Source organism: Glossina fuscipes, unplaced genomic scaffold (genome assembly GCF_014805625.2).
Source record: "Glossina fuscipes isolate IAEA_lab_2018 unplaced genomic scaffold, Yale_Gfus_2 88, whole genome shotgun sequence".
Classification (NCBI taxonomy): Eukaryota; Metazoa; Arthropoda; class Insecta; order Diptera; family Glossinidae; genus Glossina; species Glossina fuscipes.
Window position 1 is genome coordinate 2,206,206 of NW_023998442.1, and position 6,742 is coordinate 2,212,947.

Sequence of the window (6,742 nt, forward strand, 5' to 3'; positions counted from 1 at the left end):
CAAACGGCGCCGAACGGCTCGATTTTACGTCATTCGTAGACGTTATACTGCCAGCGGCTGCCGCGTCTGCGCAGGAGGAACCGGGGAGCGTAGCGAGCCCGGAAACAGTGGTTATCAACCTGGCTGATGCACTCAGGACGCCGACTCAGATGCCGCTAGTGAAACAGTGGAGAACAGCAGCGAGAGACTTAGAAAGTTTATCGAAACCTTAATTGTCCGCGACAGAATTGTGCAGGTCTTTACGAACCAAAAGACTGTTTATTCGCGGGCAGAGGACCGCGTCCATGGGTGTTCATATGCGGACGAGCAATGCTCGAGGACCTCGGAGCACGATACCGTCCTAGTGTTTGCATCAAGGAGTCTGTTAACGGATTTTTTTATCATTTTGAAATGGTACCCTCGCTGCAGCTCCTTCAAATTGAACGAACTCGGAAGGATAAATGAAGTATTTGAACTTGCCGAGGATATTGGCCATGACGTTAGGGCCTTCGGCAGATATCCAAAAAATTTGAAATGGGTGTTTTTAATAGAAAACGACGGGATGGCGGCATGTATAAAATTCGACCACTCTTCGACTATCCTCACATAGTAAGTGCATTTAGCTGTAAAATTTAAAGGACAGATAGCCTATAGATGTCGACTCGAAAAACTTAATCTCGGCATTGGTGAAGACACGCCATGCCAAGTCCCGGGTTTGGACATTAAGAGTAGCAAAACCGGTTTACAACGCCCCGTTTGGCAGGTACGATTCATTTCGGCTTTTTTGTGGCGTCGTACATCCAGGGTGCAATTAATGCTAAGGTGCTGCCCGTTGACACCTCCAAGGCGAATAAAGTATGCGAGTTGATTAGGAATATAACGAAATTCGTCGAAGTCTTCTGCTGGGTGCCAATAAGCGCACAGAACTGGCCGGAAAGGCAAAATAAACTAAAAGAGGTGGACGCGTATTTCCAAAAGTTTTCCGATTAGCACCCGGTTCCGTCGACACCCGGCGGACCATAAAGAATTTCATTGTAGTCATGGACGAACTGTTGTCAGCTTACCCTGACGAAACCTGGAAGCCATTCAGGGTAAATCCGCTAGAAAAGGCGTTCTGCAACTTGTCAATTGGAATTAGGAAAAAAACCAGATCGTCGAGAGAAATTATAGAGATTCTAGGAAAATTGAAAGACTTCCCATTGGACAACGGAGCTCTAGACAACGTAGTGCAACCGCAGACAGCTAACGTAAATCCATTTACACCAGAAAGTAAGTTTATCGCCTTTATTATAGAACTTTAATATATAAGTGGTAACGCATAGTCTCATAGGTTTGATGGCTCATAGGTTTGATGGCTCACTAATGGTTCGCTACTATCATTTGATGAATCGTCTTCGGTAGCCAACTCTACATCATATTGAAACCTGTTTTCGTTGCATCGATTAACTTATTTGATTCAAATCATCTCAAACAAATTCCCTTCTGTTTCGCATTTACTGCGGCAAGGATAATTAACGCAATTAATTAAAGTATTGGATAGTTCGAGTAAGTATGAGCAATAAAGGAAAAAATATCCGTTTTTAAACGGTGTCCTTGTTTCTTTTCAGAAAACGTGCTTTGAATGAAGTATACATTCCAATGATTTAGTTCACATGGATTTAAAATCAGAAGATATGTTCTTCCCAAAAATACCTTCAGCGCATAAATCGCCAATGCCACCACGTGGTTAGAGACAACCGGACCCATATTCGATGGACGATTCTACATTACTTTTACCAGTATTTGTAGCTATTGGAGCATTTGTTCCGTTGAATTCCTAGTAACAAATCGCTGCGCTCTCCACATTTGTTCTGTACTATCTCTTATTTATTTTCATATATCGAGATTGTCTTTCATTTTTTTTCTTTTTTTGCTAGATTAGCTGTATATTAAATATTAAACTTGCATAAGAGTAGTGTTAAGTTTTGAGCCTTTTTTGGTTTTTTTTTTTTCTTTTTTGAACATTGTTTTCACGTACTTAATATAGCGTAGAATAGGAAAACATAGAAAATAATAATTGTAATACTTTTCTTTTCATAGGAATTTGAATTTGTACCGTAAACATATGAATTGGTTTTAGTTTTGCCATTTTGCCTAATTTATGAAGTAACTTTTTTTTTTCGTTATGAAGCATTACCTTTTTTACAATCAAATGTATATCGAAATGTGCACAGTATTTTTTTTTCTCCCTGTTAAGTATTTATGAATTAATAACAAATGACGGTTACGGTGACTATTAATTTAGTTTTTAAATGAACATTGTTCTTTGGCAATTAAGAAATTTATTTTCTTAATTTTTCTTCTAAGAGTAAGAGTTTTTATTATTAAATTGTAAATATTTATGTATTATGCCGTTATTTTTTAATTAAATATTTATAGTATTAAAACAGAGAAAAAAAGGACAAAAAATTCTTAAATTCGAAATCGTCATGAAATTAAAACAAACGCAATGGTAATGAAGGGGCAAAAATACTGGAATGCGCCATAAACATTATATACATGTACTGCGTGTGTAACATGTCCGCCCGTACAAATGTCTATCTGGCTTGTGCCCACATGTCTTATTTTTACTGATTATCAGACGATCACCCTCCTCCCGCACAAACTGTTGACAAGACAAGATTCATATAAGAAGATATGAACTTTTGATAAAATGTACAAAAATACATGGAAGATACATCATCACCGAAGAATAAGGAAATATAGTAAAAGCTCCTTATTCGCGGTGTATACATTCCACAAAAATGCCGTGAATGCGGTAATGATAATAATGGTAATTTATATGGGATTGTAGGGGATACGTTCCTAGGTGACAAAATAAAAAAAAATCAAATATATACAAAAATCAATTTAATTGAACATTTTGAATATTTATCTTAAGGCTTAAGCAATGATTTGAAGAATTTTGTAATTTTCTCTTGCTTGGCAGTTTTTAGAAGCTCCTTCAATTCAGACTGATACGCAGCAGTCGTATTAGCAATTTCCCTCTTAAAAATAACACTTCGTTCCATAGACGGATCAATGTTCATAAAGAAATCACCAAGCCATTTTTAACCCTTCACTAAGAGTTTTCAAATTAAATGTCACGTTTTCAGTTCTTGTTGAAGCCTCTTCTTCAATGGGCGGTGAATTTAACACTTCCTCCAGGTCGGTTTCAGTCAAATCTTCATTCCTATTTAACGATATAAATATATGAAATGTATAAAATGTATAAAACACATACAAACTTACAAACTCCATATAAAAGTCAAAAAAACGGGAATAGCTCGCTAATAGTTGTTGCTAATTTTAAACAATCCACAGTAGGGAACTTTGCACATTAACAAACAAATGGGCGTATTCTGTTGCCTGCTAAAACTTGATTGTTTGTGTGTGCTTTGCTTTTTGTTGTCTATCTTTATCTCCTCTGTTTCTTTCTTTCCTTTTCTCATTAAACATTTATTATTTTGGTTGCACGCTATACTTTTTTGGTTGCACGCTATACTTTTTGGTTGCGCGCTATACTTTTTTGGTTGCATGCTATACTTTTTGGTTGCGCGATATACTTTTGTGATTGATAAGCAAGGGCTTGAAATTTCATACGACATGTATGATCCCACCATACAAAAAATTGAAGTTTTGCGGCTTGAAAAACGTTTTGATGATCGTTTATTCTATTCTATTCAATTGGGAAGCAGTACAGTACTGCACCGATTTGTACTTTTGCTATAAAGTTGATAATGCCGACCACGGTTTTTGCTAAGACTACCAGATGGTAGTAGTTTACGACTACCTTATCGACAATTTGCACTTAACCACCACTTATCTTTCTCAGCTGAATTTCTCTTAAGCCAATTTTAAAACCAAAAATTATGCTCAACAAATTTCACTTACAGTAACTATTGCTTGCATTTATGCACTTAAAGTTATTAATAACTGTATATCAAAATCAAAATATTTAAAGAGATAATGCTATGCATAATGAATGATCGGCAATTCAATGAATCGAATCGCTTACCGAATATAACTATTACGATATTATCCTTTTGTAGTTAAATGGAACCGCGCGCTATAAAAAATAAAAAGGTCAGTACATCGCTTTCATGGACCAAAATGTCGCCGGGCGTTGCGGGAGTAGTTTTAAATTTTAACGACGAAGCCCTAAAAGGCAAAAAGAAGAAAAAAGGAAACAAATAAAAACGATATCTATACGAATACGCGTCACTTTGATTAGAATGAGAGAAGAAAAGCACAAAACCTTAAATTCTACATTGTGATTGTTTCCACAAATTAAGTTCTACATTGGTGCCCGTGGCCATCATACGATTGACAACACCTATATTTAGTGCTTCCTTAGCGTCAACCCTATGCCTGGTGTGTAGCAACTCTACGATATTTGAAATTGTCATTTTATAAAAAAATTTTGAAACTTCTTATGAAAGAAATTTTTCATCTGTAAAAACGCCTCTCAATATGTCTGAGCATATATTTAAAGGTTAGTGTGAAAATATTCTAAAATTGTCGAGTACAATCAGCAGATAAACGGAAACGTCTCGGATTGATTAACACATACTTACAAACGACTAAACAATGTTTCAAATAAAATATCTCTTAGTATATGCCTATTGAAAAAGAGTGAGCTCAAGACATTCTTAAAGCTGGATTTAAAATGAGGACATGTCGACAATTAAAAACGAACTATATAAAAAAAGTTGGGTCCAAAGTGGCAAGGAATCTCCTCCCATTGATGGCACTCAATCTTCTTAAGCGTCATCGCCTATAACTAATAATGATAATAGTAAATCGTCCTCTCCTCCTGGCTGTTCGAGTGTGAACGCCGCTCGCCAAACTGGGCAAGTCGCACAAGCTGATCGTGCAATTGTGGTTACCCCTTCTATATTTTCCCCAACTCATAACTCCCCATCCGTGAACCCTGCTGCACCTAGTACAGATGACATATGCTTGAAGGCAGTTCCTCCAAGAAAGGCAATATTTGTGTCAATACTGGTACCAGATACATCTGTTGATAACATAAAAAGTTATCTGGCAGCGAAAGCCCCTTCTGTCAATTTAAATCCCGTTAGTATTTTCAAATTGGCTCCTTCTCAACCTAGAGTTATCTCATCTTTTAAAATTCTAGTTCCGTCTGAAAATATGGATTTGTGGCCGGTTGGATTCTTAATTCAGGAATTTATTTTATTTAAACTCATATTTGCAAATTCGAAACGAACGGACTAAGTAGATGTACTCGCAATGTTCTTTTCAGGTCATATAGTATTAGTAATATGCTTACTCTTGAATGGTGGGTGAAAACATGATGCCCTAAAGGTTTGCGCGTGTTGATATTAACATTTTATTTGTTAAATAGTTCATTAAGGATAAAATATTTAAAATTTTATTATTTCATGATAGGAGTGCTATGTATACAATATATATCTTTATAGAGATATCTTAAATTTACAATCACTATATCACTAACCGTAACTAGTCTTGTGTACAAAAGATATTAAATATAAAAAAAATAAATAAAAAACAAAGTGGATAAAACACTAACCTATGACATAATAGAGGAAAACTTCGCAGTAATCAAATAATTTGCAATTATCAGCGCCGCGTTTTACACTCAAATTTCACACACATTTATTTTTGTCCAATATTTATATAGAAAATGAAACGAAATATCTTTCCACACGACTCAACAAATGATAAATTTTTAAAGAAGTCAATAATATTCGTCGGACGGTATTTGTAATAGTTAATATAAAATTGTAGAGTGTGTTAAGGTTATCTCCAAATAGAGCAAGAGAACAGAATGAAAGGAGATGTACATAGGGAAAGACCGTAAAATTGAACGCGTTTACAAATAAGCGATTCTTGGTTAGTGCTTTTTTTTGTCTTAAAAAAAAAAAAAGAAAAAAAAAAGTAAGAAACGCAGCAATATTATTTAAATCAATCTATTCTCGAATTCTGGCAAGTTAAAGGAGAAGTGAACAATCTATCTTCGAATTCTGGCAAGTTAAAGGAGAAGTGAACAATCTATCTTCGAATTCTGGAAAACTGAAGGAGAAGTGAACAATCTATTCTCGAATTCTGACGAATTAAAGGAGAAGTGAACAATCTATCTTCGAATTCTGGCAAATTAAAGGAGAAGTGAACAATCTACGTTTGAATTCTGACGAATTAAAGAAGAAGTGAACAATCTATTCTCGAATTCTGGCAAATTAAAGGAGAAGTGAACAATCTATCTTTGAATTCTGGCAAATTAAAGGAGAAGTGAACAATCTATCTTCGAATTCTGAAAAATTGAAGGAGAAGTGAATGAGCGAGCCAGAATTACAACTTGTTGCAATGTATTTGAACTTCGAATTGAGAAATAAGAAAAAGAAGTGTGGTGCCGCCATAATTGCAAATCGCGAAAGATGTTGCCATAAATCGAAATTTACATAATATCCCTTCAGAGCAATATAACTAAGTATCAATAAATACGATAAATGTATGAATGAAACGAATTTATTCAACACTAAAGACACTTTCTATCCAGATATAGACGATAGTGCTACCATTAGAGGTGCGAACAAAACGAAGGTCCTTAACGGCCAACATAGAAAATTAGTTTCCAATGAACAAGATACCGAAACGGATGAGTATCCAAAGAAATTACCAGCAGCAATGTGCACAGTATTTTTTTTTTTTTGCCCTAAGAATTTATGAATAAAAGGGATTTTAATAGTTTAGGTGAGACTTA